This window comes from Podarcis filfolensis, assembly GCF_964270895.1.
Source record: "Podarcis filfolensis genome assembly, chromosome: 2".
NCBI classification, from domain to species: Eukaryota; Metazoa; Chordata; class Lepidosauria; order Squamata; family Lacertidae; genus Podarcis; species Podarcis filfolensis.
The window spans coordinates 34,812,580-34,826,758 of record NC_139605.1 but is presented as its reverse complement, the minus strand read 5'-3'; the positions used below and the strand labels follow the sequence as shown (position 1 = coordinate 34,826,758).

At 42.3% G+C, this 14,179-nt stretch overlaps 1 protein-coding gene across 3 annotated transcripts in view; it reads right to left on the bottom strand.

Annotated features, from left to right (window-relative positions):
- Window positions 1–14,179, bottom strand: part of GRM7 (glutamate metabotropic receptor 7) — a 393,161-nt gene that overhangs the window by 92,265 nt on the left and 286,717 nt on the right. The gene's annotated exons all lie outside the window — the stretch shown is intronic.

Genomic DNA, 14,179 nt, shown 5'->3' with positions numbered 1-14,179 from the left:
CTCTCTCTCTCTCTCTCTCTCTCTCTCTCTCTCTCTCTCTCCATATTATATATGCACACATAAGCATAATTTCCTTCCCCCAAAATGATTAGATCTCTGCATGTTCCCTATCTTTGGTCTTCTTCTTTGTTTTCTTCCTGTGCTTATTGGAGAGGAAAATCTCCAGTGTTTATAGTGAGTATAGAAGCCTGCACTGCTGGTTAAACAGAAGTTTTTATTAACAGAAGAGGTAAGTTTCCCTTAATTCAAACACTGCAGAATTTGCAAGCATTCCTCTCCAAGTCTAAAATACTGTAGGAGGCATTGGGAGTCTAATTGGGAGCTATATTTGATATTATCTTCTCAATTGTTGACAAAATCAGTCTTTGCATTGGGTAAAATATTTAAATTAGGATGTGGGAATGAAAGAGTCCTAAATTTCATGTGAAAAAAATTATCCAGCGTTTATGGGTTTTCAAACCAGGTTTACTGATGCTAAATTTTACAGTAGGAAGATGACTTAAGACATGGGTAGGCAAACTAAGGCCCGAGGGCCAGATCCAGCCGAATTGCCTTCTAAATCTGGCCCGCGGAGGGTCCGGAAATAGGCGTGTTTTTACATGAGTAGAATGTGTGCTTTTATTTAAAATGCATTTCTATTTGTGGGGCATAGGAATTTGTTCAATTTTTTTCTTCAAAATATAGTCCAGCCCCCCACAAGGCCTGAGGGACAGTGGACCGGCCCCCTGCTGAAAAAGTTTGCTGATTTAAGAGGTCATAATCCCAGTTCCATGTTCAATTGGATTTAGTTGGTTTTATCCAAGCAAGCTAGCAGGCAGCGCAGCACAGCCCTCCTTGGCTCCAGTGGGCGGGGGTCACTTTGGCAGAGGGGCAGTATTATGTATTGAAGTTCTCACCCTGGCCACCAGGAGTATCATGTATATAGTTTTCACTCAGGTCCATGTCAGTTACTTTAGGTAGGAAACCCTGGGTTGTTGTTGTTACAATGTTGACAGCCGGCTGCCTATAAAAGTAGGCTGGCTGAGCTGTTTGCTGTTCACTTCAGTTCCAGCTTACTATAAAGAACCACTTGGGGAAATCTCTGTGTCGTCTGCTTTGTCAACCCACTACTTAATAGGCAGGGTGCACTGTCCCTGTTATGTACTGAAGTTCTCACCCTGGGCCAGCAGGGGGATACTGTAGCTAGTTATGCAAATAAGGGATCGAAAGTGACGTTCAGTGATTGGTAGTTTTAGAAAATTGTTACAGTTACATGGTACTGGAGCTCTAGATAAGCAGGCTGACTGAACCCTTCAGCTCAGTTCTGTTCTGGCCTCTGAATAAACAAGAGCTGTTTGAAGAATCGCTGTGTCGTCTGATATGTTCACCCACAACTTAACAGTCCCAGGTTGTGCACCTTAAATTTTGTGGGGGAATGATCTGGCAACCAATGCAGCTGTTTTAAAACAAAGTTTAGACCTGATTTAAACTCAACCCCAACGAGAAATTTGGCGGCTGCATTTAGTGCCAGCTGAGGTTTCCCCCCTCCTTGCCCACATAAAATTTGGCCTGTGGTCCTGTGAAATTCGACCAAGCCAGAGCCACATGTTGCTTACATGTGTTACAGTGACCTTACATAAGAGAGAAACCTTATTATTATCTATTCTCTTCCACCAACCTGAAACGATCCTTTCTCCTGTCATCTAAGGAACAAAGGTTGTACTGGAATAGTGCAACGTTTCCTAGCTTTATCTATATTCAGTTCATTTTTATTTAAATAGGTGGAAACAAAAAAGTGAATGCATTAATATGCATTTTTTTTTGGTAAATGTAATCCAAAAACAGCCCATCAGATTAAGCCAGTGGTGGGGAAGGTATGCTAAAAAGCCAATCCATGTTTTCCACTTCCACTGCCTCTTGAAAGCAAGGCCTGAAGTTGTACTTGGGTCTTTAATAGCATTTGAATAATTAATCTACAGTTTTACTGTGTGCATCAATGCAAATTTCAAATAATAAGCATTTTCTGTGAAATTGTAGATGAAGCACTTTTCTGACAGCGCAGCAGGGCTAAAAATGTGCAGGACTTGAATGCAGAATGAATAGTTTCTCTGAGCTCATCAGGGGTATTATAAGAAGAGCTCATTGCAGCAAGGACGCCTTCAGTGCCATTACAGCTTATGGGAAATTAGGGTGCATCGAAACAAAATAAACGAACAATATCAGATGCAGCAAAGAACAACAACAACGAAGCTTAAGATAACAAATCTCTTTTCATCTTCCTTTACTGCGGTGGACTACTGTCTCCTCAGTTGCTTTCATACCAGACTGGGAATATTTGCAGTCATATCTTGCATGCTCCTGCTATGGCTTTCTTCACTCCTTCTTTTCAGCAATCCAAAGACAAACATTGTGAAGTCCACTCATTCCCACAGGAGCCAACTCCTAGAGGCCGAGGTCCCTTTGTGGCCCCCAGTAAAATATTTGAGGGGGCCAGGGCCCCTCAGAGTTAATGGGCATTGCCATCCAAATGGTGTGGGTCGATCATGTGATTGATTATGTGAGACGGGGCTTATTTGCTCCTCCAGTACAGTGGTACCTCAGGTTACATATGCTTCAGGTTACATACGCTTCAGATTACATACGCTTCAGGTTACAGACTCCGCTAACCCAGAAATATTACCTCAGGTTAAATATTTTGCTTCAGGATGAGAACAGAAATCGTGCTCTGGTGGCGCGGCAGCAGCTGGAGGCCCCATTAGCTAAAGTGGTGCTTCAGGTTAAGAACAGTTTCAGGTTAAGAACGGACCTCCGGAACGAATTAAGTACTTAACCTGAGGTACCACTGTACTTTATTCAAGTTGGTGCCTCTGCTCCTCTCAACACTGGCTTCTACTCACATCCAAACCCAGCAATACCACACTTGTTCTTAGCTTTCCTTCTTTCAACGATGAAGAGAGGCATCTGCAGGAGCCAATGCCTGCTTTTCTGTATGGCAAGGCAGTCAGTCAAGGTTTTTATGTGCTACTAGGATTTGAAAGGTCTGGGGAAGAGGGTGGTTTAAAACCCTTGTGGGGCAACAGTGCCTGCTGGTGCAAATGATGTCACAGGAGAATTATTGCCATCTTGTAAACATCTGAGAGACAGGCCAAATAATTAAGGTTTTTAAGAATAACCAAGATCCTGTGTAATATAGGTGCATACTACCCTTGATCCCCTGATGACTGTGTTTTATTACTTATGTTCCCTATAGGAATGTCTTTTCTGCACTCCTAAAAAGATCTTTGATTGCTTCCATGATAATTCCATGCAGTTACCACTGGCAGGCAACCACTGGTCAAAATGGCTGTTTTAAGGCAATACTAAATGTTTTGAGTGCGATGATAATAATAATAATAATAATAATAATAATAATAATAATAATAATATACCCTGGCCATCTGGCTGGGTTTCCCCAGCCACACTTAGCAGCTCCCAACAGAATATTAAAACACGATAAAACATCAAACATTAAAAACTTCCCTAAACAGAAGCCTTTGAGGAACCCCTAATCTTTTAGACTTTTTTTGGCACCATTTTATGTGGCTGGCCATTTCATCCAAGTAAATGCTTTTCGAAATGGATCCAGAAAAACTCAGAAACCCCTCCATTCCGAATTTACCAGCGACTATAAAATGCATTATCAGCAAGTTCCCATTTAAGGTGCGACACGTGCAATTTGCACTTGGACATCATGACATTTAACAAAGACATGCTCGCCGCAGCTCTTCAGCTGGCTTCGTTTAATGAATGAATGACTCGTTCTCTGGCAAGTAGCCAGGATAATCATGAAGAACTATGGGGAGAAAAACATGGCTCCAGCCACCCCCAAGTGCTTTCTCGTTTTCTGGCATGATATAGCTTGTCAGAGAGTGCTGTGATCCTAGGTGAAATACAGCTGGTGGAATGAAAGCTGGCACCTCTGATGGATGAGAACACGCTCCCTAATGAGGAATTCACTCAATCATAATGACAATGGGTCACAGTACTTGGCTTTTACTGACCACTGCACTGCAACTTAAGAATGTGGGAGAGCTTTTATCTACACAGCACATATCATTTGTTATTACAGAGGTGCAGGGAGATATTGAGTTTTTGTCAACAAACTTGCCACATACATCAAGTGCAAATATAGGCAGCACCAGGGCTGATCCCAGTGGAATACAAGCACTCTTGGAGGTGGCACGAACAGTTCTATTTTCAGAAAGCTGCTTATTTGGGCTGCCTTAGAAAGCCCAGGACTCGAATGAAACATAGAGCTTTACTACGGTTTTAAAACTGTTGCTGGCTTGCTTTGCTTATCAATATTTTTACTGTCCCCAAGTGTCAGATTCAGGCATGATGGAAATGCAGAGCAAAAGCAAAAGAGCTTCCAGACAAGTCAGTTATCTGATCAACTTTTCTAACAATGGCACAAACTTTTCTTTCAGGCACAAAAAAAGTTGAGTGCATCTTCCATAATCTCAGTTATCATGGTTCACAAGCAAGTTGAAGGAGGACTTTCCAATGGAAGTCCTTGCAGGAAGCTATAAATATAGAGATATGATCATTTAAGCAGGAATGTGTGTGGCTGATGCTGAAAATGTAGTGATAATTGGGAAAGAAAGGGTGCTTGTGTGGATAAGAAGGACTTTCGTACTGCATAGATATCAAGCTGCATCTCTGTACACACCTTGATTTCACTCAAATGCACCAAAGCACATCTTGATATCATTCCCTGTAAAACTAAAGGGTGCTGCTGATCTCAAGCCAAATGTCCACAAGTGTCAAAAGACACCTTTTTGATGAGCACAGCTGGGGGCAGTATATTTGGTTCTGTAACATTCATGCGTTCATTTATTACATACATAGTCCAGCTTTCCTCCAATAAATCAAATGGTACACATAGTTTCTCTCTCCAAATTTATCCTGACAACCACATAGCTTCTTCCAAATCCATTATTTACAAAAGACCCTTTTCTGCCAAACCAGCAGAATCTTAGCTTAGCCTTCCTCTTTAACAGCCATAACCCACATTTCTGCTCTGCTTTGTGCAGTCATGAGGGAGTTCTACATTTACTTTTGGTTGGCAAATAACAATAACAACAAAGTAGTAGTAGTAGTAGCAGCAGCAGCAGCAGCAGCAGCAGCAGTAGTAGTAACATCATAGTTAGCCCCTAAAATATCCACAGCTGGTGCTAACCAGAAATTCAGAGCAGGCCCCCAGTACTTGACTTTCTGAGGGCTCTAGCGAGAGCTCACAACTAATACATTTTCTTGTTCATGTTGCAGTCATCAATCAATCCGCCTCTGACAACAAGAGTTGGTACACAGAAAATTAGGTTTTGCTCATTGAACTTTAATTATGCTTCATTTGGAGACATTTTCACATTAACATCTCAGTCCTGTCTGCCTGATGAAGCGTGCAGAGAGGAGAAGACACACAACTGATCATGGCAGACAAAGAGGTGGGAACCTGCAACAGACCACTAAGAAGAGCTTTCCTATGTAGTGCTCCTGAGAGTTAGGCTTAGGAGCCTTGTCATGTTCCCTGCCTCAGTGTATTAGCCTGAGGAGGACCCCTTCTAGACTGCCCTGCTCTGAGGACATGACTCCATTCCTCTGCAGACTCTCTTGTCCCACCACCACACAAATGCATGTGGCTACAGAATAGGCTAGTAAAGGTAAAGGGACCCCTGACCATTAGGTCCAGTCGTGATCGACTCTGGGGTTGCGGTGCTCATCTCGCTTTATTGGCCGAGGGAGCCGGCGTACAGCTTCCGGGTCATGTGGCCAGTATGACTAAGCCACTTCTGGTGAACCAGAGCAGCGCACGGAAACACTGTTTACCTTCCCGCCGGAGCGGTACCTATTTATCTGCTTGCACTTTGATGTGCTTTTGAACTGCGAGGTTGGCAGGAGCAGGGACCGAGCAATGGGAGCTCACCCCGTTGTGGGGATTCGAACCACCAACCTTCTGATCGGCAAGTCCTAGGCTCTGTGGTTTAACCCACAGCACCACCCGCTTCCCATACACAGAATAGGCTACACACCCTTTAAATATTATAAAACTCTCCCAGGGAGGGTGGAGTCACTGGGCTGTCAGAGGAAGAAGAAGGAGAAGGAGAAGGAGAAGGAGAAGGAGAAGGAGAAGGAGAAGAAGAAGAAGAAGAAGAAGAAGAAGAAGAAGAAGAAGAAGAAGAAGAGTTTGGATTCAGGGCTGCAGATGATTCTAAGCTAGGGCAGGAGAACCTATGGCCCTCCAGATGTTGTTGGATTCCAACATCAGCCCCGAGTCCTATTTCCAATGATCAACAATGGTGGTACAACAATATCTGGAGGCCTCAGGTTTCCCAAAACTGTTCTAAGCCTTTACTGAGGCAACATCTTCCCAAACTGAGCTAGCAGAGCCCCCTGGGAGATGCCCAGGTAAGCAGCATTGTTGGTTCGTGGACATAATTTTAAAAGTATGATTAAACAAGGTAGCACAAGCTGCAAATCTAAGCACACTGATTTGGAAAAGTCCCACTGATGCGAGTTGTACCTTCTTCTGGGTAATAATGTGTAGGATTTCACTGTTACTGTCGAATTAATGATCCTAGACTGTATGAAAATAATAACATGCTGAAAAATAATCCTGATTTGCTCTAGAGACTAGATTCAAAAGCACTAATAAAAGCCGAAATAATGAAACACACCCAGCACCTACCTCCAATTAACACATAATTGTAAGCAGGTATAGCTAACACTTACATACTACCAATTTTTGAAACAGCGCTATTCTTTAAGATAAATATTCCAGTAGAAAATCTCATTAAATCAAAAAATTCATCCTTCAAGTCAGATATCCAGTCCAAAGAGGATTCAGATGACATTCTGGCTGCTAAGCTGCTCGTGTTATAAAGTCATGATGGTGAGTATGGGAGGGGTGGTTTGGTATGCAGTTAATTTGACTTGTTTAATTAAATCCCAGATCTTATTTAACCATATCTACTTTACTGGCCGAAGATATAACAAAGGCTGCAAGTCCTTGTGAGAAATTAATATTGTGCGTGTGGAAAGTGTATTCAAGTCTCATGGTGCCTCTGTTATAGGGATGAAGGCTCCATCCTCCATTGCTGTCACATAAGCAGACAGCATTAAATTTGCTTCTCTTTTGATTTTGCCCTCCAGGGCAATTCCATTAAAACAGACAAGAAACCCTCGAAGAACAATCTAACAGTGCCCTTCTGAAAGTTAAATCTCTAGTGAAATACAGTCTTGCGGGATGTTCAGCTATTACCCAAGTCTAGTCAAACTGCTGCACATTTCCTCAAATTATTAGGCTTTCCCTGAGCCTAAGGTTTTGAAATGAAGTGTGTACCGTATTTTTCAGTCTATAAGATGCCCCCATGTATAAGACACCCCCTATTTTGGGGGACTCGGATTTAAGAAAATGGGAGGGGGAGAGATATATTGTGTATAAGACGCCCCCTAATTTTTTATATTATTTTTTAGGGGGGAAACCTAGTCTTATACACGGAAAAATACGGTATCTGTTTTAGTTTAATTATTTTTATTATTTGCCAAAAACATCTTTCAAAGCCACCAAGTTCAAAAAGCAGTTTGGAGATTTGGCACAAGCAAGTCAAGGGGATGTATGAAAACAAAACACATAGCATCCCTTAACAAAAAAACCCCATGCTGTTCTATCAAACTACAAAGAGTGTTGCTGGATCAGAGCAAGGGCTCATGTCCTGATCCCAGAATGCCTATGGGAAACTGACAAGTAGGACATCTGTGCTATAGCCCTTCCTTGCTCAGGTTCCCCAGCGACTGGTATTCAGAGGCATAACTCAGGTGCGCTTACAGAGTAGTAACCTTGAGGTGTGTGGTTTTAAAGCAGACATTCAACAAGGGTGACAGAGGCAAGAGCAGCTCACTCACTAGGCTAGTGCCACCACAGCAACAGCCTCCTAGCAGCATCACTACTGCTGTTTAATTGGAAGTTTGCGGCGCCCTGAGGTTGAGGTTGCGCCACTGTGCCGTTGGATTCCATCTGGCATCCCTGCTCAGGCCTGATCTCACCATTACCTTGCTCCTCCCTCCCCTGCTGGTAAGGAGCAGTAATGCTGCAGACAGGAATCTTATTGCTGCATCTCCTGCCCACCAGGTGAACTTCTCCTGGTAAGCACACCTCAACTCGGTGAAATGCCAGCCTTCCCACAGGCAGATTGCAGAGATGAGTGTGCGACACATACACCATTTTCTGCTGCGGTTATCCACCTCTGTTTATTGAGAAAATGAGCTCCAGAGCAGGAGAGATGTGGTTTTAATCTTTTATTTCAAATGAAAAATGGCATCAGGCGGACACTTCTAATCACATCTACTCACCTCTGTGAAGGAGGAGGAGAAGAAGAAGTTGTTGAGGTTAAAAATCTGTTATTAATCTGATCATGTCCTAACCTTATCCTCCCAAGTCTTGAATGGTTTAGCTCTATCTTTTAAGTGGCTCAGTTGGCATCCCTTGTGGACCACAATCTCCTATTTATAAGATTATCATGGCTTCCTGCTGTTCAAACTGTGCTGTGCTACTGCTGCTGCAGCCTTTTAATAACTCAGCCCAAGAACGGTAAGCAGATGTGGAGAGCTGGGCTCTGCAACCATTTGATATGCATGGCTGAGAAGAAATATTTGCATTTCCCAGGTCTGCGGCTTCCTTCCTCAAACTGTTATGCTGATACAGCCCTTTGACATTCCCACTGGTGAGGCTCCCTACTCAAGAGGAGCTTTGAGGACTGGGCTGCAAATGAAGTGCATTTTGGGGGGTGGGGGAATATATATCTATTTCTAACACACTGCTTCATTTGAGTTTCTGAGGGGATAATGCCCACTTTCAACTGAAAATATGTCTTTTCTGCTTTGGGAAATTGCCAGCAGAACTAAAGTTCCTCTCTCTTCCTCGCAAGAGTTAAGAATGGAAGAGGCAAGGGCCATGCATGGGTGCATTTCCTGAACAAAATATGAATTCAGTCTGTCAAGAGGCCTCCACAAAGTTCAGCATACAGTGCGCAGAAGGAAAACATTGGAGCAATGAGGGCTCCCTGCTGACACCAGGACTCCTTGTCAGGCGTTCCTTCACAGTCCCTTGAGTATGGTGCTCAGGGCATTCCAAGCAGCAATTTTGTCTTGCTCCAGATGCGTAGTGAGAGATATTTTGAGTACCTGCATTACTATTTGAGTCAACATTCTTATTTTCACGGCTTGCAAGCTCAGTTATTTATTACTGTTAGTTTAATTAAAAATACTTCTGCACCGACTTTCAAGGTCAGTCACACAAGAATCATTTGAGTATTTTCAAAAGATATATAGGCAGTGCTTTTTTCTTTTAAAAACGTTTAGGGGTACTCTCATTTTGACTCAAGAAAATCACCATTTTATAGTTCAAATCGGGAAAAATAAATACAGTAAATGGACAAAAGCACAAAGATTCACAAAATGTTTAGGGGTATGCGTATCCCTGCATTCCCACAGAAGCACCATATATAGGCATCTAATAACAAGCTTTCTTATTACCTTAAGCACACAATTAATTTTTAGAATTTTCTGTGGCAAGATGTAGTGATGACCACTAGCTCAGATTTGAGGATTAGACAAAGTTTACAGTGGCTACTTATAAGTCAAATCCAAGATCTGCAGAACGAGTTTTTATTTGCTGATCTTGGGTTACCTGCCCCCAGTGCTATTTTTCTAGAAAAAGAAGTGCCAGAACCATGAACACCTCCCTCTTATAATGGCAATGGTGCCTACCTGAGAGGTGTCAGAACTGAGTTCCAGTGAGTTCTGGCTGGAGAAAAATGCCCTGCCCACTTCTACCACCTCAGCTCAGCCAAAGAAATATCCACATAAATTGCTCATCCTGGCTCAGCCAGCAAACTTTAAACCACCAAAATTTATGCCAGCATAAGTCCTCCCAAAAGGGATGTGATGGAGGCACAGGAGAGGTGGAATAGGGCAATGAGAGGCTCACATCTATTCAACCTTGCCACCTCACAGAATGTGGATCTAAACACAGGGGGAAAAAACCCTCTATGAATAAATCATAAATTAGATCATTTTAACAAAAGAAGAAAAAATATTTTTGGAAAACAGCATTCTAATTTTTTTTTGCTCTCTGGCGCCATCTGGTGTTCTATGTTTATAGCGCATTCAAATCGCGGTTTCTTCACTAACGTAGCTGAGTCCCTAGTATCCCTGTGGAACTTTTGCCAGCAAAAGAGGGGTGCAAGTCAAATTCCTCCTGAGGGGAGTTTGGAATAGGGATAATTTATACTGGCTTTCCATCATCAGCATTGCTCTATTATTTGTTATTTAAGGCATGTCTGTTCTAATCTTCAGTGGAGATTCCAAGGCAGTTTACAAAAACAGAATACATAGATAAGACATAATAGCATGTTAAAGAAAATTACGTCAGACCACGCCAAAAAGCCTGGGAGGTTTGAAAACTGGCAGCAATGCTGGTGCCATATTGGCATCTCTGGAGAGGGAATTCCATTCAATGGACACCACTACTGAGAAGGGATTCCAGTTGTCTTTCTCTCTCTCTCAACACGGCACACCTGGCTGCAGGTGAATGTGTACCTCTACAAATGAGAATGCACAGGGAGGTTGGTATGGGAGTAATTGTTCTTTCTGGTAAAGGTAAGCACCAGTGCTATATGGAACTTCTGTGGTCCCAGTAGGGAGCAATTATGGGGGAGGGAAATATTGCATTGGATTCCTCCATGGGGGCTTGCCTCAGTCATCCCACTGGGCCACTGTGGGATGCTATACTAAATAGACCTGCGGCCTAATCTAGGGTTTTTAATATGTTCTTATCTCTCTCTTTTTAAAAAAAGCTCCTGCAACACTCCCTCTATATTTATATCTCTCTAAATTACATGATGAAATATATTTTCCAGCTATTTTCTTAGTGTGATTCTACTTGACATTGTTTTTATTTCTTGAGACATTTTTTAAAAAACAACCCACATCTGCAAGGAAAGCAACAGCAGTGTTCAGTTGCCAAGAGATAATAAACTTTAATTTGTTCCCTCGCGCCACAGGTAGCGCATCTCATAATGATGTTACACTTTGCTGTCTAGGCACACGATAGCTACGGTAAGAGTGATACTCCACATCCGCTGTTCCGAAACTGCATCATGGATCAATGTGTCATGAAGAGCTGCGGAGTGCGAGAAAAACAGGGGAAAGACCCTTAAGCAGCCAATTTTCCCGGGTGGAAAATGAAGTTTGGGACTACATTAACGAGCTCTATTTCTGCTGCCACCGTTTCTGTTTCGAGTGTCAGCCACGGATGCTAGAAGTCTGCTTTGCTGTCATGGCATTTGTTTTTAATACCAATCAAGGCGGAGCAGACTTTTGGTCCCTGTGACTTCAGAAAACAAAACAGTAATACTTAGCAGTTGGAGGTTATGGCCAAAGTTACCGAGAAGGATCAGTCATAGGTCACGATTCAAATAATGAAATAACTAGCTCCAAGCTCCCCAGTAAGGCTACACTACTGCGTCCCTGATGCAATATTAGCAAGGGCTGCTAACTTACAAAGAGACATCTGCTAAATGAAAATCTCGTGGGTTACTACTGCTAGCTTTGGGGTCCATCTATCATCGTCAAAAGAAACAGAAAACTCAGGAGCAGTTACACAAAGAGGGGGGAAATCACTGACAAAAAAATTACAATTCTAAACAATAGCTAGGGAAAAAGAGAAAACTCAGCTTATATAACCTCTGGCTGTGGAGCCTGTATGTTTATTGCTGCTGTTGTCCCAAGTTGCAGTACTGGCTCAAGACATTTTGCTGCCTGGGGTGGAGTACAAATGTGCTAGAGTCTTGCTGCAACATTCAGACCACAATTGTTGCTTTCATGGGCTTCTTGAAACAGATTGCTTCACCACGTTGCACGGAAGAGCCCCACTAAGCTGAGAAGGAATTTAACTACAACCACCCACAGCTTTTGAGTTCATTTGCACAATGCTGCGTACAATTGCTATTCCCTCAGGCCTTAGGGGTTGTTTTTTTTACAGTCAGGCGGGATATACATGTTAAGACTGCTTCCTTCCCTCCAGACCCTCTCAAGTGGTGAGATCTACAGAGAAAGCCCTCTTGGTAGTTCCTCCATTCTCAGAGGCTTGGGGAGGTGATGGTGGCCTGGGAGTGAGCCTTCTCTGTGGCAGCCCCTAAGCTGTGGAGAGGTGTGTCTATGCCTTTATTATACAGCTTTCAAAGAATGCTGAAGAAACACCTCTAGTCATACTTAGAGCAGACCCATTGAATTTAGCAGACTTGAGTATGTTTCACACTGAATACAACCCAATGAAGCAGAAGGTGGTCATGTCAACATGGACCCATCTCATCCTTGTCCAGCTTTGCCTGGACCTGAATCCAGCCTAGACCAGGCCCTACCAAGCACACTTCCTGTTCTCGAGAGACTCAGCTGTCTTCTGCCTTCCTCCGCACATGGCTAAAATCTTCTACTATATAATATCTTAACCACATCTGCCATTTTTACTAGGTACTTATAAAAGGCCAGCCTTATACAATATGGCCTATATTCACAATATGTTTCACAGTATAATATTTGTTTATGATACCATGTGCTTTTAAAATATTTACCTTCTACACAATGAATTCTTAAGGAAGAATTTGTGGATATGGCTGCTGAGCAGTTGTTCAAAAAGCTTTTGTGGTGCTCTCAGGGGGATTCGTTTTAAAGTGCTGCGTTTTGCGATCTTAGCACCTTCACTCCCCCACAACACACCAAGGATAAGTGGTGTTTACTGTATTTGCATTGCTCTGCCAAGGAGATTGAGAAATCTATAATACACCAATTATTTATATAATCATCTCACATTATAGGTTTGGAGTTTCCTCCTGCCAGCTAAATCTGCAGCCACCTAACACTGCTGCCTACAGCTTTTCAGAAGTGAAAAGTAACAATGTACAATTTGGACAAGAAGAAATCAGAAGTCCCTGTAATTCCAAATCTTTGGAAGTGTTCCCCTTCTGAGATTCTGGTCTGGTTTATTTGGACCAGAAAGACCTAGGCCCAGATCCTTCCTTAGTAGCCATGGAGCTCATTTGGTTACCTTGGGCAAGCTACCACATTCAGCTTAATTACCACACTGATTTGTTCTGAGGTATCTCTTTCCAGTATTCATAAAGAATCTGCATAGACTCCTTTACTTTTCCAACTATACCAGGTCAATATATCCAGTACCCAAAATTGATGGTCTTTCAGAAATCTTGTCACAGGGATCGTATAAATTATTTCAGCAGTTTTACATTGGTAGAGACTTAAGCCCATTTTGTACATTTCATACCACTGTTGTCTGCTTTGAGAATTTCCTAGAACTTTTAAATAAACAGCCTGTTTGGTTACATTTATCTAAATATTTATCGACATTTATCAAAACTTATGCTCAGGCTTGACATGAATAAACAAGAGCTTTATTGTCATTTAGCTGCCCATTAAAGTATGTTGTTAGTATATGACTAAAGATCAGAATAAGCCTATGGCCTGTCAATAGGCTGACAAATCCTCTTTCAGTTGGCTCTGTGAAAGTTAAATTCATTCACATCTTAATAACACAAGCAATGGAAAACTGTAATTAGAACTAGTGCAAATATTCTAAAATTCTCCTCTACAATTTTGCCCTAAATGTGTTCACCATTGGAACACTGTCATTTCGTAGTGAGAAAAATGGATACTTGTCCTTAGATAGGATGTAATAGGTGAGAGTGGCAATGACCTGTAGCCTAGGTTAATTTATTGTTTATTCAATTGGGGGGGGGGGGAGGAAGGCCACAGATCCATAAAGTGCTGAAAAAACAAAACTGGAGGACACAAAACCAACTAAACAGCCATAAAACATTCAGTAAATTTGCCTTCTGTTTTCCAATCAAAGGTGAGAAGAGGAAAATGTGACTAAGTACATTACTGGCTTCCCATTATTTATTATTCAAGTACCTCCTGAAACATATCAGATACGGAGAAGCTGCATGGCATCCAGATCAGACGTTTAATTACAGTGGTACCTCAGGTTAAGTACTTAATTCGTTCCGGAGGTCTGTTCTTAACCTGAAACTGTTCTTAACCTGAAGCACCACTTTAGCTAATGGGGCCTCCTGCTGCCGCCGTGCCGCTG